An 18,087-nucleotide genomic window follows, 5' to 3' on the forward strand; every position below is an offset into this window, starting at 1 on the left:
GCCGCGATCGGCCAAACCTGCCAACACGGCAGATAAACAAACTGGCCCGGCCCACCAGGGTGCTTACCCTGGCGAGCCGCGTGCCAGAGGTTGCCGACCCCTGTTCTATGGCCTGTATTAGAATCAGACTAAGTAGTCATAATGGTCTTTCCTAATCTTAAAAATCAATGAATTTGAGTATGTGCTCTACATTTCTCTCATATTCAAAAAAACAATTGAAATATTACTAAAATCAGCCTAATTTGAGTTCTTTCCTTTCATCTTCCTTCACTTCACCTTTCTTGCTGCATATGCTTTTTTCTCTATCATACAGTGCATTGCCTCGGCTTAATGTTTGTTAGCATTTTAAAAATGTAGTTTATATTTCTCCAAGACAATCAGTTGTACATTTCTATGCATAATGTTTGCCTGGCCTGGAGGAGGGCAACATGAGTGCCGGGGAAGGCAGGGAGGAGGGGTGATTATATGGTCATAGATAAGAGTTTAGCTGTAAGGACAGAGAAGAGAGGCTGAATTTTGGAAATGTTTTGGAGGTAGAAAGAACAATCCGTAAATATGGCCTGTTTTTGTGGGGCCAGGGTCAACCCCCATTCTGATCCTGAGTGATAAGGAGAATGGTGATGGTGACAGGAGTGACACAATGGCAGAGTGGAGAACACAGGTAAGGAGTTCAGTTTTGCTGTGGAAAGCTGGAGCTGACGGGGAGACACATAAGAAGAGACGTGAGAGAGACAGGCTGGGATTGAATGGACAGACAGATGAGGAAGGGACAGGTAGATTTGTGAATCCTCAACAGTAACTGACGACGTGAAAGTATTTGAGGAAAGGGAGTAAAGTAAGAAGAGGAGGGAGCCACATCAGAGCCCTGTTGGATGCCCATGACAGTGGGAAAGGAGAGGAGGAATTAAAGGGATGGCCAGAGAGATCGGAGGAAAACTAGATGAATTTATATTTTAAGATTAGAAGGGACCATTATGATCATCTAGTCTGACCTGAGAAGACACGACTGTAAAAGCTCATCAGAATAAGGCTCTTAGGCCTCAACTCAAAGAGGAAGAATTTAATTAAATTGATGTATTCCAGTGCTTGTGTAATATGTTGCACTGCATGTTCTGGGACCTCATCTGCTACTACGAGTGTCCGTATATTAGTGGAGCATGGTAACATGTCATTGAGAGCTGCATTAAAGCATTATGCAGAATCAATTTGCTGATTGATAAAAGGTTTATCAATGTAATTATAACTAGGGCCTAAAACTGATGTGAGCACTATAGTTCAGGACAAACACATTTGCAGATGAGCTTTTGGTGAAGTATCAAGGTGACATCTATTATCAAATAATGTGGAACATTGCCAAGCTATACTGACTCACCATTGTTGTAAGGGGGACGGAGGAAAGCTTTGCTTTACAGCTCAGATATTTGCAGGACCAGAGAATGAAAATACATAAAGGTTCTATAAGAGGGTATTATTATAATTCTACAGGCACATATTGAGATTTCTTCTAAGCGGCTAAATATGTTGCCAGGATTAATTTATAGCCATAAATTCTCTCCATGACAAATCTGGTTTTTGTTTTTTATTTGTTTGTTTTTTGTTTGTTTTAAACAGCAGTGTAATTGGTCTGGACTCTGCATGGTTAATTGCAGTCTTCAGGTTGAATACTTTAAGGTTTTTTAATCCTAACCTTCGTGGAACGGCCTGTAAAATATAATTGGATCTAATCCACAGATTTATAACATGCATGATACAAGCCTGGATGCAACACATCACATTGCAGAATTAGGTTCTGTTCATTTTTAACACGTCATTCACGTCAAGGAGAAGGTAATTTATTATACACCAAGGAAGCTCAACAAACTCACTGGCCCATTTTGAGGCATATTTTCTGTGGAAAAGTAAATAATTGCAAAATATTTGTTTTATGATTTTTAAGTTACAGTTGTATCCTCAAGCCTCTATCAATAAAACCTGGATCTGATGTGTCCCACTCGTCACACCAAAGGTGATCTCATTTTCCCTGACTTAGATATTCTCGTAGGACAGGCAAAGGATGTGCTGTTCAGCTGGATGCTACTGTATTCTGATAATTTAATTGTACCGTTATGACAAGCACATCTCTGCAGGCTTTGAATAACCTTACCCCAAATGAGGTTCATGAGCTTGCTCTGGGATGAAAAATACCAGCCTCCCAATAACTACACTTCTAAATCTTTGCTGTGTGCAAGGTTTTATATGGATTACAGCCATAAACCTACAAAACTGGAATAAATTACTAATTTACTAGAGAAAATGGTACCCTTCTGTATTACATCAGCTCAGGTGAAAATAGCATCACACTCTAAAATCATATGCTCAGTTCCATTACCGATAAAGAGGGAATTGACTTAACTTTGTTCACTTTTTAGCAGCATGACACAGACGTGATGGGTCTTCATTTTGTTTGTATTAATTGTATACATGCACTGGGAGCTGATAGTATAAGATTGATTGTAATTGAACCATAAATTTAGTACACACAAACACCATCCATTTAGCTGGACAGCTCTGTGATGAAATACATTTCTAGAGCCTGGATAGCAGGCACAGTGTCTAAGATAACAAATGACAAATGGCTCCTACCACAGCTGCAGGGAGACAATCCTCAATAAAAAATAAAATAAAATGGTGAATTCTGAAAGAGCTACCATAAGTTATTTTCCAGAGATTGTGCTTTGCAGTGAATTTGTAATGTTAAAATACTATTTATCACCCCAATTCCTTTTAGGTGATGAAAATATGCAGAAGATATTAACATTTCTGAAATCTAAAATGTTGTGTAACCTCCCCTTGTGTTATATGTCACTAACCTCCTGCCCCACAACAAAGTGCTTTCAACAATAAATCAGACTGTTGGTATTTGAATAAATATAACTAGGGGAGCTTAGCTGGGCTCAAAGGGGTAGAGACTCAGCTGGTATACATTGTCTTAGCACTGTTGAACTCAATGGAGCTATGACAATTTTCATTGGCTGAGACTCTGCTCCAAAATCTATACACTGCCATTTGAAAACAATTCCCACTGCTGGTGATACATCGTATTTTTAGCAATGATAACAGAGAGCATCATTTTCCCCTCAAACTTTTAAGTCTTTTCCACATAATAAGGAAGGTGAATTTCACAGGCGAGGGCAGCTGTTTCCATTCTCAAATCTCTCTGCATTGCCATGAGAATGGTGCCGCTGCTAAAAATTGCAGAAAATTGTCCTGCAGAAAAGGTGTGAATTTTTAGTCTCACCTCAGATTAAATTGTCATTCTTGTGAAATTTTATAAAAGCTTTCTATCTATCGAGGTAGTTGTTGTAATGGCCCCCATCACCATAGCATTTGAGCACCTTCCATTACTTAAAAGATGACAATGCTCTTTTTATTCCTTCCATAACACCAAGAAGCTGGCCTTGGGTTTAGGTTTTAAATTAACAGATCTGTTAGAATGAAGGTGCTATTGTGAGAGAGCCTGGGTGGAAGGGTCAGGATTCCCTATGGCTCTAAATGCGACAAAGTTACAGCTGTTTTGACTTCTTCTGACAGTGAGTTCCATACTCTTGATCAAGCTCCCGTGAAGCTGTTCTCTCAAGCGGTCATAAGCTAACTCCCTTCAGTAATACAACATTTACCCTTATTTCAAGTCTATGGTATTAATTGACTTTATTGTCTTGTGTAATGCATTGAGCTGTCATCTGACAGATGTCTACATAATAATTAGTTGACTGGAAAGGAAACTTGCTCCTTCCTATGTAAAAGATGCAAAAGATGAAGTATGCTTCGTGGAGTGTTAGTAAAAAGCCATAATTTCACTGAAGAGTTCCATTGCTGAAATGCAATCAGTTTGATTAACTGAGTCACATGTGCTGTGTCTGTCCTATTCTGTTCAGGCCCTTATACTGTGCTCATCACCATTGTATCTGAGAGCGCTATCTACGTTGAGCTGGTCAAAAATGTTGTCAGTTATTTTCTTTTGGAAAATTGTTCTTCAGTGATCAGAATTTTTCATGAAAGACTTGCCAGTTTTGTCAAAAACATTTCAGGTTTATATATATAAAAAAGGCTCTAAATTGGGGGGAAACATCAGTTTTTTCAGGAAACAAAGCAAAAACCAAAGGAATTTTGACAAATGAAAAATTTTAGTTTTCTTCCAACTTTTTCATGTGAAAAAAGGATGATTTCCTGACTAGCTGTAAAAGTGCTCTCTGCCAAGTAAAGGTGTGACAGGTTCTCTGGGCCTGGACCTTGAAATTGTAGGGATTGATATAGAGTTGGTTCCATTTCATAGTGAGCCAAGCTCTAATGGTCTATAATTCTAGACCTGCAAACAAAATACTCGCTTAAAAGAGTTCAGGTTAAAAGTGTGTCCATCTAACTCTCATTACATTTCCTTTTACAAATGTCTGGAAATGAACGGGTAGGAGACTCAGCCTGCTCCCCATTGCCATAAAACTCTACACCACTCCCAGTCACCCCATCTGACTTACTGTTGCCTGCCTGTTTTGTTCTGTAATGCTAATGAGAATTATCTATTGCGTGAATACTGCTGAACTTATGTATTGTTTAAATGTGGGATTTCAAAAGTAGCAGAGTCCTCAGGAATTTACCAAATGCTACAAATTCTTTCATAGTATACTATGTTGGTGGAGTGACCAATATTCTATCCTTTTTTTGTTGCAAATGAAAATAAAACACAAACAACCCCAGAACAACCACACATGAATACAAATAATTAATGGAATGTATAGAGAGATCTAGGGATGGAGATCAGGGGCAATAATGTGAAATTGATGACGTGAAACATTCTGATTCTTATTTGATACTGGTCAATAACTGTCTGAACTTCAGTGGTTATCTGATCACTTTTGTTCTCAAAACAGTCCTTTCAGCAGTGGCCTGCTGAGGTGGATTCACCACGTGGAGCTTGTTTGCTGCCCCTGGTGATTTTGATTGGCAATCACTGGGTGGGCATGTGTTACTTCTCTCAACACAGGAGCACTCTGCACATCAGGAAGCAAAGAGCTAGTGTCCTCCTAGGTTTTGTTTAATGTCTTCTGTTTCTCCCGTGGGACTGACATTTATGACACATGACCTCGGTGCAGATGAAATAGCTCTTACCTTGGCAGGTTGCCAGCCACTTTCAGTTTAAAATCTAACACCCTCTTCTCACATGCAATTGGGTAACTCTTTGACATTTTTGTCCTAGTATTTCTTCTGTTCCAAGTCTCAGAGCTGGTGACCCTATAAATAGGATTGGCAGAATTTGATTTTTTTTTTTTTGTAATTTCAACAGATTATATTGACATTTATTTTAAGCATGTTTAGATTTTTATTGATTTAAATTTTCAGGTGTGCAAAATGAGAGATTTTAAGCTTTTTACATTTTTATCAATTTAATTTTTCACAGTAGTGGGAAATGATGAGGGGCTCAGAAAACAGAGTGGGTTAGACAATTATTTAATCATAGATGTTGAGTTCAAAAACTTAAAACTTTATAACTGTTGGAACTCAAATTGCCAACATTATATGTCAAAATATACAAAGTAAATTTCCTTAAACTCCAAGTTCTCGAGCAACATTTTTCTTACTTTGCCTATCTGTAAATTTCAATTATTATAGATGGAAATATTTTTTCCGTCAGTTTGTGTATATGGTGAAATTGATGTTTACTGACATTTTACTGATAAAAATCTAGCCCTTCCAAGCATACCTCTAAAGCACTGCAAGCATGCAATATTCTAATAATGCTAAGCATGTTTCAACCATGATCTTCCATATTTATCTGGTTTTCTGGCTCAAAAATGAAGGAAGAAAGAGTTCTGCTTCATGCAACAGCTCACACTCTTTCACATGCTGTAAAAGTGGTCACTGCTTTTGCTGAAGGGAAATGCAAAGGCAGCTTCACAGGCATGCCTCAGTGGCAATCCTATAGACACAGGCTTCAGAGACCTTTAACCCCAGGGCATCTCACCTGCAGAAGTAGAGGACCCAAGAGACGCAGACATAACCAAGAAAACAAAGCCTGCCATACACTGACCTGATTTAATGGAGTTCAGAGGAATCTAGCCCCTCTTTCCATTTAGCCTGGCCTAGAATGAGAAATCCTCCCTGGCTTCCTTGAGGAAATATGATCACAAGAGATCCCAGGAAATCTGTTTTTCAGTCCAACATTCAAAGTGCCCCTGCCTTTCAACCTGCTCATCTTTTTCTGGTGTCAGGGTCCCAAGACTCCCAACTAAAGCTCAGACCTTCTCAGCCCTTCCCTTCTCTCTTAGCTTAGGTCCCAAGAAAGATGTGCGTCAAATCTGACCCTGCTATGTGCATATGTACCTAGGGCATGTCTATGCTCTGATGCCCAGCTCGAGGAGATATAACCACACTAGCTCTCGGCATACTAGCACACTAAACAAAGTATCACCTCAGTGGTGCACGCGGTGAGAAGAGCTAGCTGCCCCGAGTGAGTACCTGTCCGAGGCACTAGGCACACATTAGGGGTGACTAGCCCATCCCATGGCTCGCATCTCCACGTCCATGCTTTATTTTTAGTGCTCTAACTCAATCAAAGCTAGCAAGGATATGTCTCCTTAAGCTGGGAATCACACCTCCATCCATACACGCAGGGCATGACCCAAAGCTCATGGAAGGTAACGGAAAGATACCCAGTGACTTTCATGGGCTTTGGATCAAGCCCATACACTGGTATGTACACATGCACATTTAAAAATTTCAGGGCCTGATTCTCATTTACACTCCTCCTTTACATCACTCCTTTCCAGAGTGGTATAAAGGGGCGGGCCTTAAAAAGAATGAAAATCAGGCCTCATTTTCTCTCTTGCAAGTTTGGTATATGGATGGATCTGCTAGCAAAAGCCTATTTGGCATCACAAAGCTGACAGCTGCATGGTAATGAGCCCATTCCAATAGAATAAAGCTCATTACTATTAATATTAACCAGACTTGGAGTGATTCATTAAGTGCTTTTCAAAATTTGGAAAGTACTTAATCAAAAGGTGGGGGCAGAGAACGGAAAGAGTGTGGGAGAACAAATAAATAAAACTAGTGTCAGAAATTGTTTATTTCTGGCTTTGTGTCTGAATCTGGCCCATTGTTTTGACAGGAAATGGAATGAAAAAGGTAGACGTTCATTGATTTACTCAGTTAAAAGATTAGAGTCTCACTAGTCTATATAAACGTGAAAAAGACGCTAGGGGTGAAATCCAGACGCCCTTGCTGACAATGACAAAACTCCCATTTATTTCAATAGGCCCAGAATTTTATCCTCGAGGTCTAAGGAATTCAATGAATTTCCATAATATAGGGTTGTCTCTTGGGCTTCAGAGTTTTTTAAGCATGCTATTTGTAATTAATCCTGTGTGCATACATAGAAATACACACAAGATACGTGCTTTGTCACCCAAACTTTCAAAAACAAAATGACTTTGGTCTCATTTTATTCTTTTGCAACTTTACCAAGCACCACAGATAAATTAAGGGGATCTTGGGCAGGAGTCGGAGCCAGATGAGTTTTGGTGACTGGTGAGGGAAAGGTCAAGATATATGTAGCTAGCAGTATGGGAAGATTTTGTCAGCTGTGAGGATTGGGTGTGAGCGTTTGTCAGTGTGAGTGGGGCTTGCCTGTTTTATAGATCTTTCCCTACCTCTTCTGATCACCGTTTTGTCTCCTCCAACTTCTGAATCCCTTTGTCTCCTTCTCTGATAACAACTACTCCTCCTTTTGCAGCCCTGCAGCCCTAAGAAAAAGGGATGCCACAGGTGTCCTGCTGTCTCTGTTCTGCACCACAGTATGACGTTTCCCAGCTGAATGTTATACATCGCGGTTTGCAAAGAAACTTGGGTCAATTAATCCCAATCTTGGGCACCCCGGGATTTGGAGCACATCAGCGTAGATGTTGCTTAGGGACCCAGCTCTAAGACAGCTGTGTCCCATGCTAATCTTTATGGTAATGGAAGGAATATTACAGGAAGGGGGCAACAAGGTACTCAACCTGAACTTGCCCAGCGTCTGCCAGTTCGTCATCACTATTTGGAAGGAAAGAAGAGATAGGGAAAGTCCTCCAAGTTTTCTGACCTTCATGGATAGTTCTCTTAAATTTTATCTGTAGCCCTCCAAACTTTTGCCCCATCCTAAGATGCCTTCTCTAAAGCCTGAGTAGAAAGGTTATTATTTGAAGAGGTGAAAGTAAGTTGGTACGGGCCAGTACGGCGTACCGGTAAGAAAGTGGCCACCAGTACAGGCTGGTACACAGCCAGTGCCCCGGGCAGCACAGGCCAGGTAGTGCTGAAGGACTGGCTGGGGGAGTCTGGCCCCAGTCCCGCCCCTTCCCTCTGAGGCCCTGCCCCTTCTGGGGGCACAGAGCCGCCCTCCCCCACCTTGCCTAGGAGCCCAGCCAACCTGTGTACCAGCAAGTCCTTTAATTTACTTTCACCCCTGATGATTTGTTCTGTTTTTTCCAGCCCCAACCCCATGAGCAACCTGATTTTGGATAATTTTTCCCCTCTAAAGTTTGGTCTTGTCTTTGACACGGTCAGGGACTTGTAGCGCTGAAAATGATCTCATTTGAAATGAGCACTTGACTTTGTTGAATAGCCTATGTTATACATGGAGATTTTTTCAGATAGCATTTTAAGTAGGTGACCTTTAGTTTGTTCTGACCTGTGGGAGGATTGTCTGATTATAACATGTTGACATGTGGCTAAGAAACTTGGGGACATATGCCCATAGTTTTGCTTGTGAATGTTAATTCTGCAGTGAATATTATTCAGTCTATGCTGCTTACAGAGTACTGTTTCTGTTTATTGTCCTCTTGCGATTTTTTCCCCTTCAGCTAGAAACAGGAGCTGAGATTGGATAATTAGTCTGCAGCATGTTTTTTGGTTTGTTTTTACACCAGAAAACTGAAGTCTCATCTATACTTCTTGACTGCTCTGTAGTTTTGCACATCCTTTCAATCAGTAGGGTCTGCACTGGGGGCGATTTCCAGATGGAATCTGTGCAAGCAAAGAAAGCACCTATGATTCTTTATTCCAGCTATTATCCCAAACTCCATAAGGAGTAGCAAATCTTTGTAGCAACAGGTATCTATCAAAGACTGACTTCTGTCAGCAGGATCTTCTTGACAGAATAAAGGTTATAATTTTTTACAAAGAATTCTTGAGACATTTTGTTTTCTTCCAAAAGTCTGGATTTTTCTTTCACCTTTTGTCATTGTCCAAATGTAATACATAACACTACTGCTCAGAAGAAATTATTGACTAGAATGTGTGTTTCTGCTGCCTCATCTAATAAGGAATATTATCCAAGCAGAACACCTACCAGTCAGTCGAGTCCAGTTCATGATGCAACAAGTTCAGCAAAGCAGAGGAGCCAATAAGCTAGCTGTGTTTTAGATCCGGTCAGGAACCAGAATTGCATTTCATGGAAAGTTTTGAGATTAAAAAAAAAAAAAATTAAGGGACTGGGAGCCAAGAGCTTAACAGAGTCTCTCTACCTTCAGAGAGGGAGAGGGAGAGGGGCCGGGGCCTGGCTGCTGGGAAGCTCGGGGTGCCTAGAGTGAGGCAGGGCTGGGAAAAGGATAGAGGGGCTGGGGAGCTCCAGGCTGGCAACTCCCCAGGCTGCAGGGCCTTGTCCAAGGCCCCATGGAGGCACTGAGTTGCAGAGAGAGGCAGCAGATCCAGACCCAACTTTGCCTATGATGAGTGGCCTTTTACACTGCAGTCTGCCCCCGGGAGCAGGTGCTTGATGATGACTGGCAGTAGCCCAGACTGAGGAAGGCGGGGATTAGAGGGTTGGGGGTTCCCCAAAGTGGGGAGACCCAGAAGCAGAGTGTGGGGGGTATTGCCAGGGGGCAGCACCCCAGATAAAAGGGCACCAGGGTCTGGGAGAGACATGGGGCCAGCTACAAGCAGGACACAGGCCTGCAGAGCATGCCCAGGCTGGAAGAGAGCTAATTCCCTGAGACAACCAGCAGGAGGCGCCGTGGGTGAGTCCTGCATTGTTACAAATATAAGATGACGTTAAACATTTCAATATTATTGAAATAAGTTTTCCCAACAAATTGTTGAAACCAACATGTTCCCATGGAACACTGGATTTCATCTTAACTGCATTTTTCTATGGAAAGGTTTTCCATCTAAAAGTTTGCCACCAGCTCAATCTGTATTATCCTCAGCCCGTTATTTTCTAGAGTTGCAGAAGCTATCCTTATGCTTACCTCATTTTCTGAGACACTTCCCTATAAAGGCTCCAGTTCTGCCAACCCATGTTATGTTGGGACTAGTCCCATAAGCAATACTCCACACAAATAAGAGTGGCAGAATTAGGACCAAAATCAGGAGATAATCATAAAGAGCAAACAAAAAAAAGTAGCATTAGAATGAAGAGAAGTATTCTGAAATAGCAAAACTGGAAAAGCTATCTGTAACCGATGAGTGAGATTATTTATTTCTTGGGTCCTGATTCTAATCTTACCAATGTAAATCCGGATTAACTCTTATGAAGTCAATGGCATTATTGTAGTGGGTTGGTTTTTGTTTTTTTTAAAAAGGGATATCAGACCACTTGTGTCTGAAATATATCGTTAGATTTCACTAGAAACTGTACAGAAACTTCCAAGCTATTTGCATATTGTTGCTTCTTCCAGACTTTGAGTCAAGTCTTGCAAACCTGACTCTCACAAATAATCCTTCCTCACAGGAGTGGTCCTGTTCACTTCCTTGGATAAGGGAAAGAATAAAAGTTATGGAATCAGCCCCTCAGCAATAATCCGTTCAGCAACTTTGTGACACATCCATTATCACATATGCACAAAATTCCACTAATGATGATTTACACTTCCCACAGCTGCTGTCAAACCAGTAGTGACAAATGTCCTTGCATAAGTCTTCAGGAATCTAGCATTGTGGCTTTGTTAAATGTCCTCTTGCTTGATTCACAGTAGTATGAACAAGATGACAAGAACTGCCCATCTGATGGAATTATTTATAGCTGTACTGGCTCACCACTATGTAAGCCCCTGTAATTTTTGAAAGGTATATTAAAGTCAATAGTCTTTTTAACCAGAACTGGATTCATCCAAGTTTGAAGACTGTCCTGCTGTCAAATATATGCAAAGATGCCATTAGTGTACGCTTTGTGCAAATGTTGTTGTAAGAGCCCAAAGACCCCAAATCGTTCTTTCAGGACTGGCTTGTCTATCATGGAGCATAGGGAATTATGAAACTGTGGGTTTCGATGGTGTTAATGGACCAGCTTCATCTCTGTCGTAATTCCACTGACGTTCAGCCTTATGATTAATGAGTATTAAATGCAAAAATCTGTTAATGCAACATTATGGCTGAAATGGCATTTGTGGAAATGTCATTCATGGCTTCTGCGTTGCCCTTTACTTGTCCCTTGGTGCATATTTAGGGCTGGATTCTCCTCTCATTTACATCAGCATAACTTCAGAGTAACTCCAGTGATGTTAAAGAAGTTACATTGGATTGCACCAGTGTCAATTATTGCTATATCTTATTTATATTAGGGCTAGTCTACACTTACGAGCCGGGTCGACGCGGTGAGTTCGACTTCTCGGAGTTCGAACTTTCGTGTCTAATCTGGACGCGATAGTTTGAACTCCGGTACTCCACCACTGCAAAAGGCGGTGGCGGAGTCGACCTTGGAACCGCGGACTTCGATTCCGCGGCGTCTGGACGGGTGAGTAGTTTGAACTAGGGTACTTCGAATTCAGCTACGCTATTCACGTAGCTGAATTTGCGTACCCTAGTTCGACCCCGCTTCTTAGTGTGGACCAGCCCTTAGGGTAGTGCCCAGTTCCACAATTGGGGCGGGGGGCTGGAGCTGACGGGGACTTGTAAATATGTATATAGTATTACAGGGAATTTCTTGACTTGTGATATCATAGCTATAATGTTGCATTAACAAAAGTTTCCTTGCATTAATTTTCCTGACAAAAGAAAAAAAAAAAAGGTGCTAACACTTTGAGTTTCTACAGAGCAACATTGCGCCGTGACCCAGCAGAAATTCTGCTTTGCTTGAGGCAGAGAATTCAAGGTGACTTACAGGGGTGGGATAACTTGCTAGGGTTTGGAGAGGTTCAAGGGCCCTAACTGACTGTGCATAGATATAAGCACTCAAGTACATATATATATAACTCACTAACTGAACTCAAGCAGAAAATCCTTAGCTCACAGTCTGAGTAAATGGGCTTTGCCATTGGGAGGGGAGGAGTATGGGGTTGAGAAGGACAGAAATCTCTCCCAGCTGGCAACATATCAGAACAGTTCTGTAGACTCTACTGCAGCTTCATGGCTGCTTTAGTCTTAGTTCATGCAATATTGCCAGTTCCTAGCACTGAAGTAGTATGAGTCACACCCCCAAAACAAAATGAGTTTGGTTTAAAAATTATAAGGTTTGGGGGGAGGGGTAAATAGACTTTTGGTTCTTTTTTTTTTAAATTGCCTTCAGGTTTTTTGAGCCTTTAGGTTCATGTTTTTAGTCTTTTCTCTGGCAGCATGAGGGACACAGACCTAATTAAAAAAAAAGAAAGCTGAGATTTTTATGTGGTAACTTGCCTCCAGGAGCTGGGGCTTTAAGAAAAACACCACATATCATGAGAGTTGGCAACATGCTTTGAGTTGGTACAGTCACCCAGCCCCCATCTCTCCCATGAGGCATGAACACTGTTCCAAAATTCCCCTTTTACTGCTGGATGCCGGAGTAACTGAACAGCTGTTCTCAAAAGCACCTAGGCGCTGGAGACCCTGTGGAATTAAGTTAAACTCAGTTCATCACCCTCCAGTTCTTAGGAAGAAAAACAAACACTACAAAATAGGACATTTTTCAATAGCATTGGAAAGAATCAAAGAGTGAGTCGTATCATCAGAGGAAGATTTCATACTTCTAGGGGTGTATTCTGAAGAGAACAGACAGGCATCTTATCCTTCAACAGAGTACTGGAGAATGACCTTGGTTTATTAAGTCCTCCCTACAACACATTCTGGTCCTCTCGAGGAACTGAAAGACCCAGAACTCCACAGACCATGTTTGATCCCTGAAGACAGGCTCTATAAATCCTACCACTCCCATGGTACCAAATCAAGGTTCCTCTGTCTTTTTTTTTGGGGGGGGGAGGATTTTAGGGGGCACATTTAAATCAATATGGAAAAATAATATCCTGAACACATGATGTATCATGCTATTTGCACTCCTTTATAAATTATTTTGTCCCAAAAAAAGCAAAGCACCCATACTTCCCTGAGGCAAACACTGGGCTAGTTCCGCCCCAGAGTAAATCAGCATAGCTCCATTGATGGCAGGCAATCCAGCTATAATCATTGACTGCAGACTGAAGATCTGGCCCATAATGTAGTATGTAAATATTTAGATCTAATCAATTTTCACTGAATGAGGAACAGGGAGAAACATCTGCAAACTTTTTAAACTAGTGAAAAAAAATCTGTTCTTTTATGGTTAGATAACTGAAATGACTGAATGGATTTTCTTCAAACTCATCCCTCAAAATTACTTATAGGAGAAAAACAATAATTAGAAACATCAATACAAAGGTAATTGGAAGAGCACTAATGGGAAACATCAATACAAAGGTAATTGCACATAAGGGCTTAAAATGAAAGTGTGTTTTCAATCATATGAGGGAAGCCCAGGGCACTTGGCTTAAGTGTTTGGCACTGCATTTCCCAGGGGGACATGGCCTTCAGAAATGACATGGAAATTTTTTTAACATGTTACATTTCCATAATTATGGAAGTGCAGATAATAAATAACAGGAAGAATAAAAATCCAGAAGAATGTCAATCATTTGGATTTTAATCATTTTTAAAAGAGAAAAAAAGCAGCAGCTGAAAAGAATGTGAACTAGAGGACGTGTTTGGGAAGATGGACTTGCCTCATGGGTCATATTGAGTCAATTAGAATTATGCTTATGTAGATATTTGTTAGTCCAGAGACAAATGTAGCTCATGGCTGGTTGGAGGCCAGGCTGTGAATAACATAACTGTTTTTATTGTATGTCACATAATGTACGTTATCACAAGCCTCACGATAGTTGGTGTTTTTCTTAAAGCCCTAGCTCCTGTATGTATTTACTATAATTATTATATGTTCAGTCTATTTAAACACTTTAATACCTACATGAACGCTTTAAGCTATTCTGCTTTTGTCTTTTCTATATTAAAAAAATTAAAAAATAATCTGAACAGAAAATATTAATTGGCTTGAATAAGTATTTTTTATTTTATTTTTGTTTATGGCACTCCTGCTGTTATTAAAAAGCACCTTTTAATGATTTTGTGAGCTATTTATTATGGGAATGAAGCACTCTTTGGTTTTGAATTATTTAGCAACCATTTCCCATGGTTAACTTCTCTCTCTCTCAACTCGTCGGTGCTCAGATACTGTAAAAGAGCTCAGAGCATTTAGAACATCTAGTTGTATTTGCCTACTATCTTTTAAAGTACAGGATACATATAAGTCTTAATCTAAAGCCCATTAAAATCAATGTGAGCCTTTCCATTGACTTCAATGGGCTTTAGCTCAGGGCCCCAACCCTGTGCTCAGTGCAATGCCCAAGGAAATGGGCTTTGTACGGGTATCTGAGAAGGTTTATGGGGTGGGATGTATTCTTCTGTGAGTTGGCACAGAGCATCTCTGTGCTGTTAATTATGAAGCCATGGACTAAAGTAACTGCTGCCCCTGTGCACAGGGTTTATACCTGTGGAGCAGATTGACCAGTGGGTATCCATTGGCCACAACTTAGTGTGTCTGTCACATCCTCATACCTTCCCTCCTCTCCCCTAAACTGATGATGAGAAAGACACTGTGGAGTAGAGCTCCTTGGTGTCTATAGGACACACACACACAGTCTTCCTGCCTGGTCTGCCCATGGCCTGCTCCCCTGCATAGTGGAACGCTTTTATTTTTTTAACTGCCATATTTACTCCTGTCTGCATAACTTTCATATAATGCAGTCCCCTTGGAAAACAGAACAAAAGACCTCATGTCAAACACTAAATGGAGAACATAGACTTTCTCTAAACCTAACAGCCTGCACTCTCTATCCAGTCTTCCACAATGAGCTGTCTGTATGGAGCTAATAGTATTCAGATGCACATCATTGATCTTCAGCAGTAGAGTGCATTATCCTCAGTGACGTATCTTTTGTGTTTACTGGCAATGCATGTGCTACCATTCAACCCCAAAGCTTCTCCTTTCTCTTTGCAGATAACTTCCATTTTAACCTTCTCATTAATCATAAAGACAGTGACCTTGACTTCTGAAATATCCAGACATGTTGGGTCAACAAAATGGAAATCTGAAGATGAGCAGCAGCAATAGGCCAGCCTCCTTGAATTGTGATTATATTCTAGAGGTGCATTTGTGAATTGTTATAATTAATTAATTTTACAGCAGTCTCTGGAAGTCCCAGTGGGATCTGGATTATGCTGTGCTAGGGACTGTACACATATAGAGACAGCAGTGTCCTCTGTTCAGGTGAGCTGAGGCTGAGTGTAAAGCCACTGGTTGCCTCACTTGATAGGAGCTGGGTAAATTACTCAAGTGAATATATGTAACAAATTATTCTCTGATTTGTGAAATAAATCTGTACCAAATGTTTCTCTCCTGTAAACTAAACTCTTGGGATGCCAAGTTTCACCCAAGAAAGAATTTTTATTTCCATCTGTGCACTGGCCTTTTCCACCATAGAGATTCTGTAACCTGCTCCCTCCATTGTCTTCCTGAGTTGAGGCGCTATTAGACTCACTTGCACTTGGAATGCCTTTCTCAGGGTGGTTCCAGGGCAACGTAGGGCACCACAAAAGGTAACACAAGGTTCCTCACGGTTGCTGGAGAAAGATGAGTGTGCAACACCCATTCCCTTGGTGCCAGCCCTGGCATGCTCGCTTCCCATATGTGGATTGCACATGCCTGTGAGGGCCCTTAGCAAGGTCTGGGGACAGTGGGAATGTTGCTACAAATCCATGGACACTAGTGTTGCCAACTTTCTAAATGCAGAAAACTGAACACCCCCACCCCGCCTCCAGCCCTGCTTCTGCCCTGCCCCTTCTCTAAGGCCCCACCCCCACTTGTTCCATCTCCCCTCCCTCCATCGCTCACTCTCCCCCACACTCTCACTTTCACTGGGCTGCAGCAGGGGGTTGGGGTGAGGACCCTCGGGTGGGGCCAAGGATGAGGGGTTTGGGGTGTGGGAGAGGGCTCCAGGCTGGGTAGGGACTTGAGGTGTGGGGGGGGGGGATGGGCTCGGGGGGGCAGGAATGAGGGGTTCAAGGTGTGGGAGAGGGCTCCAGCTGGAGGTGTAGGCTCTGGGGTTGGGCCAGGAATGAGGGTTTGGAGTGCAGGAAGGGGCTCAGGGCTAGGGCAGGGGGTTGGAGTGGGGGGGGGCTGTGGGGTGGCCAGGGAGGTGCCATGCACTGCACTGCACTCGTGCCTGCAGGTATCCCCGCAGCTCCCATTGGTTGTGATTCCCAGCCAATGGGAGCTGCAGAACCAGACCTCGGGGCAGGGGCAGCGCACGGAGCATACCTGGCTGCTCATGCGTCTAGGTGCTGCAGGGACCTGGCAGCTGCTTCCAGGATCTGCACGGTGCTAGGGCAGGCAGGGAGCCTGCTTTAGCCCCATGCTCCCACTGCACTGCCAGCTGGACTTTTAACTGCCTGGTCGGCAGTGCTGACCGGAGCCACCAACGTCCTTTTTTCAACCAGGTGTTCCAGTCAAAAAACAGACTCCCCTTTGTGTACATAAGATCCAACCTGCACCCAGGTTGTGGGGGGAACAAGTTCTTCCTCTCCTCCTGCCCCCAAATTATGGTCTGTTTTTGATTATCTCAGTACACACTGCTGTTCATGCTCTGCAGGCTTTTCAAAATATGGCTACGAATGGGCTCTTTGTCAAGGCAAAGCAGCAGCCAAATAAAGATTAAAGGACCTCTGCCTGTCACATGGCTGGGTGGGATATACAAAGAGAATGCTGGACCTAAGGGGGAGAGATGGGGGAAGGGAATGTCTTTTTTTTCCTCCTTTGGCTTGTGATGGCCAGGGAAACACCTTAGGGAACTGTAACTAGCATTTGCTAGTTGAGTTGTTTTCTTCTGGGTACAAACAATAAATTATGTCCTGAGGCAAGGACCTTTGAAGGACTAGGGTTGGCATTTAAACAGCCCAGTGGCTTACAGGCCCTTTGAATGTAGCTACTATCCATATCTCTGTCTGTAACACAGGCCTCTGTTAGCCACATAAGTCACTGACAACTCAGACTTTACCTTCATTTACCTCTTGTTGGCGGGGGGTGGGAGGATTGATTTTATTTTCATTATTAACCAATAAACTAACATAAGGCAATATTTCCAGGCTTCAGTTACCTCCTCACAGGAATCTTCTCCTCCTCATCTCCTCTTGTCAGTAGATTTCCAGCAGTCCCTCTCAGACTTGGCTGCTTTTCCCCCCTCCACAGGGGGGTTCACTTGCTTGTTCTGCTACTCCTCCTTGGAAAGCTAACCTCTTAATTACTTGGTCTCTCCATGCTATCTCTTTGTCAGCACACTCTTCCTACCTGGAATTTACTGACAGGATCTCCTCACTGTCTCCCTTTCCCAGGACTCTGATCATTTTCTTAGGACTTTGACTGTCAAACTCTAAGTCCTCATTTGGAGATTGTCCCCACAAAGGCCTAATTCAGCTCCTGTGGGTTCCTCCAAGCTGCAACAGCTATAGAGCTTCTCTAATGAGAACTTCCTCCTTTCTGTGGGCAAGTTCCTCTTTATACTGCTCTAGCAGTCTCCTACCTCAGCTGCTCCATTTCTAATTAGCTGAAGGAGTACCACCTGCAGCACCTTTTTGCTCCCAGGTATTCCCCACATGGTTGTCTTGAGCCAGTTAGGCCCTGATCCTTCCTGAAAGGCCACTGGCTCCATGACACTATTATAATTTGAAGGAGGTATTAGGAGCATACCACACATGTGTTGGAGCAATTGTGAGCTTAGTTACTCTGATTTAGATCTGGAGTTA

General features: G+C 42.2%; 1 protein-coding gene and 1 long non-coding RNA gene across 5 annotated transcripts in view; one reads left to right on the top strand and one right to left on the bottom strand.

Annotated features, from left to right (window-relative positions):
- ST6GAL2 (ST6 beta-galactoside alpha-2,6-sialyltransferase 2) overlaps positions 1-18,087 on the top strand; it is a 256,017-nt gene that overhangs the window by 46,304 nt on the left and 191,626 nt on the right. The gene's annotated exons all lie outside the window — the stretch shown is intronic.
- On the bottom strand, positions 153-17,799 carry LOC120403704. 3 transcript variants are annotated; one of them, XR_005597689.1, is made up of 4 exons: positions 17,442-17,799; positions 7,683-9,033; positions 5,143-5,265; positions 153-3,246 (listed from the first exon to the last, which is right to left on the bottom strand). It is a non-coding gene; the product is annotated as an uncharacterized LOC120403704 (long non-coding RNA). The 3 variants fall into 3 exon arrangements; XR_005597686.1 differs by having other exon boundaries at positions 153-5,265; positions 8,823-9,033; XR_005597687.1 differs by having other exon boundaries at positions 153-5,265.

The sequence above is a fragment of the Mauremys reevesii genome, linkage group 1 (assembly GCF_016161935.1).
Source record: "Mauremys reevesii isolate NIE-2019 linkage group 1, ASM1616193v1, whole genome shotgun sequence".
Lineage (NCBI taxonomy): Eukaryota > Metazoa > Chordata > Testudines > Geoemydidae > Mauremys > Mauremys reevesii.